Source organism: Mirounga leonina, unplaced genomic scaffold (assembly GCF_011800145.1).
Source record: "Mirounga leonina isolate KUSES-001 unplaced genomic scaffold, KU_Mleo_1.0 Mir_180, whole genome shotgun sequence".
In the NCBI taxonomy this organism is placed as follows: Eukaryota; Metazoa; Chordata; class Mammalia; order Carnivora; family Phocidae; genus Mirounga; species Mirounga leonina.
Window position 1 is genome coordinate 15,236,467 of NW_023270469.1, and position 6,029 is coordinate 15,242,495.

At 44.1% G+C, this 6,029-nt stretch overlaps 1 protein-coding gene across 1 annotated transcript in view; it reads right to left on the reverse strand.

The window, feature by feature from the left end:
* The window catches only part of ZFHX3 (zinc finger homeobox 3), a 704,611-nt gene that overhangs the window by 349,740 nt on the left and 348,842 nt on the right, over positions 1-6,029 (reverse strand). The gene's annotated exons all lie outside the window — the stretch shown is intronic.

Consider the following 6,029-nt stretch of genomic DNA (forward strand, 5'->3'; position numbering starts at 1 on the left):
GCTGGACGAGGCCCTGATTCTTCTGGCCTTTTCCTTGGAGCTGGGAGGAAGAAAGGTGGAGAAGATCCCAACAGAGCATTTAGAAGTGCATGCTTTGCCTTTTAAAAGGCAGCAGTGGATAATAAAATGCCTGTATAATTATCCTGGCTCGCTCTCCCGTTCTTTCGCAACTGGGTTACTGTAAAGTGAGGTGAGTGTTCCTCTGTTTTTTCCTCCCTGAAGGGATTTGTCAAGTATTCCCTGCCTGAGTGAACTCCTTGTCCGGGGGTGTCACCGAACCCATCTCTTTCCATCAGCCTCCAGAGATGGTTGATGTTACAGTTCAGACGTCACACACTGTCTTAAGTTCTGCAAGACTCTGAGACATCCTTTTTATTTTATTTTTTCTTCCTTAAAGGAAGTTATGTTTATAGCTGCTACGCTTGACTGCTCTGTCCCGGTGAGCCTCCTCTGAATGGCTTCCAGCGTGCGTGCTTATCTCCAAATGCAAGTACGTTTTGGACACAGAGAGAAATTAACTAAGATTTCCTAAGCTTGAGGAGGTGAAGTCAGCTGTCGCAAACCGTGGGGGCGCTCTGATCTCGTTCTTCTGCTCTGCTTGCCGAAAAATCTCTCTTTGCCCTGGAATATCATGGCCTGGAGGCCTTTAAATTAAAAACAGTTGTGAAACTGGCAGCAATTTAGAACTTAGGCCAGTGCATGAATCCGTAAAGAGCAGGGCCTCAGGGATGCAGGTCATGTGTCTATAAAGAGGCCTGTTTTGTATCCTTGGTTTTCACTAAGGCAAGCCTTTGGCCTATTGCTTCTTTTCTCTCGAAGGGGAAGGTCGGCTCTTTCGGGTTGTTTCCCACCCTCCTTTCCGACTTAACCTCCCACCTGGTCCCACGTCCTAGGGTTCGAGGGTTTCCCGTGGGCACAGCGGGGCCACCGGGGACTGGGTGTTTCTCGGTGTCCCCCAGGTCGGCGAGGGAAGTGGCCAGACAGTGGCTGACAACCCCTGTTTCAGAGTGACAAGAACACGGTGGGGGCGGGGGGTGGGTACCGAGAGACAACACTGCAAGGGCCAGAGGAGATAATGGAAGGCTTCACAGACAACGTAAATCTGAGCCTGGAAAACCGAATGCGGGTTTTGTAAAAGATACTTTTGTCAATTTCAAGAGACGGTAAAGGAAATGCCAGACAATAAAAGAGCAAGCTGAGGATGGGCCAGTAAAATTCCTCCTTGGTGTTTATGGCCTGGTTACTTCTAAGCCAGGAGGCGATGTGACTCAAGTAGGGATTCATCTCAAATGGGCTTGGTCAGAGGGAGGGGCTGGTGGTGAGCCTGGAGGGTGCTGGAGAGCAAAACCTGGAGTCTCTTCTGGACAGAAATCTTCCTACAGGCACCTTCTCTAGTGCTCTGGCCAGTCCAGGGGGGCCTTCCTGCTCGGAGTATCCTAAAATATCCTAAGCTATCCAGCATCTTTAATTCAAAACTGAAATCCACCGATACGGACAAGGAGGCCCGAGGATTCAATGCATTGAATCCTATTTGGCAGGAAAAGAATTCACACTTAAACCTGAAAATGTAATTGTCTCCTTAATCAAATTCAGAGTTACATTCAACAAGTTATCCTGACAAACACTAACTCTCTCCTGTGTGTGGAAGTCGGAAATAGGACCGGCAAGTTTGGAGGGGCCCGTACACGTGAAATTATATTACAAAGTTAAGGAAATTATACTGTCTATATGAGTGAATGTTTTGAAGCAAGGGGGTGAACAGAGCTCTGCTTTGGAAGGGCCATGGTATGGCTTTGAAGGCATAGGTAATAGCTAATATTTCTCGAATGCCTACCATGTGCCAAGAACTGAGTTAATTATTTTATGACACAAATTCTCTTTTTAAATCTCCATACAACCTCATGAGGTTGACCCTATTCTTGTCCTCATTTTACCCACAGGCAACCCGAGGCTTAGAGAGGTTGAGAAACTTGCCAAGGTCACACAGCTTTCAAGTGGCAGAGCAAGGATTTGAACCTAATCTGACTGACTCAAGAGTCCACACTCTTAACTATTTTACATCAAACTTACTGTATATATCGCTTGTTTCATCAAGTATCCAAAAAAAAAAAAAAAAAGCATTCCTTTCATGTGAAAGAAGGGGCAAACCTCTGGGTTTGTGATCATGAGACCCAGATGTTAGGGGTGCCAGATTTAGCAAATAAAACTACAGAACGCCAGTTAAATTTGAAAAATTGTCCTAATGAACGTTTGTAACTTATTAAAAATAGCTGGATACAGGACATATAAGGTGTCCTGACAAAATGAATAACGACACAGGACAAAAGCAATAAATACAGGACCCATCCCGTACGTAGAGGTATGCACCTTGAGTCTATCACACCGTTTCCGTGTGATCTTGGGCAAACCCACTCTCACTTAGTCTCATTCTCCTCAACTGGAAAGTGCGGACAGTAAAGTCTCCCTCATAGAGTTATTATGGGATTAGCTGAGATGATACAAAATGCCCAGTAGAATGCCAGAGAAAGAGTAAGGTAGTTAATGAATGCTTCGTTGGTAAACTAGGCAACTCCTTGGTTTCCAGAAAACTTTTCTGTTTTCATTCAGAAGAACGCGTAACTCCTACTGAGTGTTTTATTCTTCAAAGACTTGGCCTTTTCTTCATGAAAAATATGTCTTTTAATGGGGGTCACTTCTTGATGTTTCATGTAGCCTGTATTTAAAAACACCCGCCATTTCCTCTAATAATAAAGTTACTACACAAGTAAAAAAAGGGGGGGGGGCATCAGAAACAATGCCCATTATATTATCTTCAAGCCTTTATTATGTAGGTATTAAATTTGAACTCAGAGGTCGTCACACTTGGAAAGTGTTTCCATCTGTAGCACTCCACTCTGCTTTCTGTCGGTTCAATTAAGCTTGAGAATTTAAATTATCTCTCTAACTCTAAAAATATGTATGGTTACTTCTGAAAGTGGAAACTATCCCAGGGCTTTAGAAGAAATTCTGTGGGAGTGAATGTGCTCACAGCTTTCAGGCCAGAAAGGTTGACCCTTCCAGATCTTTGAAAGGTTGTGGAGAGACCGTAAAAATCAAATCAAATCAAGTCAAAATAGACAGCTTTTCTCTCCAGAAGAGCATTTGGAAAAGAGGTGGAGGGATGGAAGAGTTGTGTGTGAAAAACACACACACACACTCAGCAGGGAACATATTTGTCTAAAAACATTAAATTAAAAACTTCTTAGAGTGACAGCATTTCTTCCATTCTTTCTCTCATTTCCAGTTCATTCTTATCAGAATTCTGTCAGCTCTCAAACTGACATTTTCCTGTTCTGATCTTTTCTCAGATAGTAAAGAGGGATTTCTTTTTTTTCCCTTTTCTTTCTTTCTTTTTTTTTACTGGGCTGATGCAAACAGCAGATCAGTCTACAGAGAAACGTCAAGGACGGTTCGGAGTCCTAAGCCCTGACCTGCCTGCCCTCTCCTAACTAGCTATTGACATTGAACTTAAAAAAGCTGCAAAGCTGAGATGAGATAATGTTGTAGAGGGAAAAGGGCTGTGGGGGGAAGGGCGGGGGGGTGGGGCGCTCCAGAAGTGAATGGGCCACTGGCCTATGAGTCAAACTTCAAGCTTGTAGAAGTTCAGTTTTGCTTCAAGTATCCGGTAAAGAAAATGGAGCTCTTTCTTTAGAGCAGAAATGGGGCAGGAGAGTCTCTTCGGATGATCCTATTCCCAGAAATGTGAAGTGGTGACAATTTTATGATCTTTGGGTGTAGAAGAACTGTCGCGGGGTTGCCGTGCTGGGCCCGTGAATGACTCACTGTTCATTTCACTCATGTCACAGGACAGAGGTGGACTCGACAATGCACAGATTTAGAATTTTTAATATGAACATCTATAGGGAATTTCTCCATCATTTCAAAACAGAGAAGTAAAAAGAACACTGTTGGTATTTGGTTTTGATCCCTTTGTTCTCTGGATTCTATTAGCTTAGGCTTCTGTTTACCGCCGCTTAAAGATGCTCCCACCTGAAACTGTGAGTTTCACTGGCTTCCTCTCTGTCTGGGAACAGACACAAGGAGAGAAATGATTTTCTCAGAAAACCCTTGACTGTACTATTGTGGAGCCATCTGCTCTTATTTTCATATCACTTGGTCCGATATGTTCTAGAATAAAGTCCTGGCATCCCTAAAAATATTTCCTCCGTTTTGCCACCAGTTGGAGAGGTGATTTAGTTGACTGTTGACCAACCCGGAATAAAACTTGTGAGAGGGAAGGTTGGATTCCTTAGAGGTAGGATTTATTTCATTAAAAAAAAAAAATTGGGGCGCCTGGGTGGCTCAGTTGTTAAGCATCTGCCTTCGGCTCAGGTCATGATCCCAGGGTCCTGGGATCGAGTCCCACATCGGGCTCCCTGCTCGGTGGGAAGCCTGCTTCTCCCTCTCCCACTCCCCCTCCTTGTGTTCCTGCTCTCGTTATCTCTCTCTGTCAAAAAAAAAAAAAAAAAAAAAAAAAATTTGACTCCTGGTACACCTGGATTCTCTGTTCTTCCTTTGTGGCAATTTATTTACAGAGAGGCACTGTGTTACTCTGCTTATAGACAAAGAGGTAGAGAAGTTCTCTAAATGTCTCTACTTTCTAGAAGCTTTCTTCTGGGCCCAGCCCTGGGGAATCCAAACCCTTTCTGGGCATGCCAAAGGCCAGCAAGCAGCTGGGAGAACTCTAATCACATGATCATTGTTCACTGTGGTGGGCAGACACCTCTGTCTCTGCCTCCTTCATGTTCATTGCTTGAGACACTTGAAATTAGGCCTGACATAGCGCTAACAAATATACCACAGGGAATGATCTTGTACTGGGCCCTAGGGAATGATCTAGAAGACTTAATAGGTCTTTTCCATCTTTAATTTCCATGGTTCTAAATATGCTGGCTGCTTATAAAGCGGCAGATTGATTTTCAGGCAGATTGGTTAGTTTTGAAAGCACTTAGTGGAGAGGATTTGGCTTCGTGCAGCCATACCCCTTGACCCTCACGTTAGTAGGTACCTGGTTTCTGAAGGCAGCCCTCACATATCTCCTTTTGCCTCCGCCTGGCAGAGAGCAAAGGGGCAAGGGGTGTTCTCGGTCTCCCCCACTGAGCTCCCTAACCAGCTACTATTGTCTCCGTGCACGGGGGGACTGATTCTTGTCTACCCAGCAATGTGTAAAAACAAGCAACTGGGGCATGAAAGTGATGTTAGTTTGGCTCACCACTCTCTTACACCCCCTCTGAAATACGCCAAGTGCTCCAGCTCCGTGGTGAGCCTTGCCAGGAAGAAGTCTTTTCGTTTCTTCTGGAGATGCGGTAATTGCCGTGATCAACCCTTATCATGAGATCCGGAGAATAAATGTCACCTGAAAGAAGGCATGTTTGGAAGAACCAAGTGGCTAAAATGTTGTGGGGTGGTGCGATTTCATATTATGCAGCTGGTGAATTCATTTTGGAAATGGCTGTTTGGGGGAAAACTTGCTATTTTTCTTTTGGTAATTGTTCCCATTGGCTTACTCCACCCCCCATCCCTCGACATGATGCAAGGAAGCAATTATAGGCAATAAAATAGACACAGCTAAGTTTGGGGAGAGGGAAGGGCCCTAGGAGTTTCCATATTTTCTTTAAGCTCACACATAGATTGCTTTTTTTTTCTGGCCATGGGAAATAGGAACAATCTCAGTTTTTCCATCCATCAATCAGGGATCTAAATGATTGCTTGCATCCCAGGAAATGTTTTAAGGACTAACTAGTTAACATTTTTACACTGGTCTGGAGATAAACTACATATATGAAGTGCACAGAACTTTTCATGATGGTCGAAGGTGCTCTTAAGAAGGAGACCCAGGCATTCACTCACTTTGCATTCTATTTCCAGGGTGAAATCTTACAGCAGGAAAAGCTACTCGTGGCTGATGAAATGCCGGGACTGATATCGGGCTTTGAACTACTTTATCTGGATTTGAGGAGCCAGTTCCCAATTATTCAAACTTCAAGGTT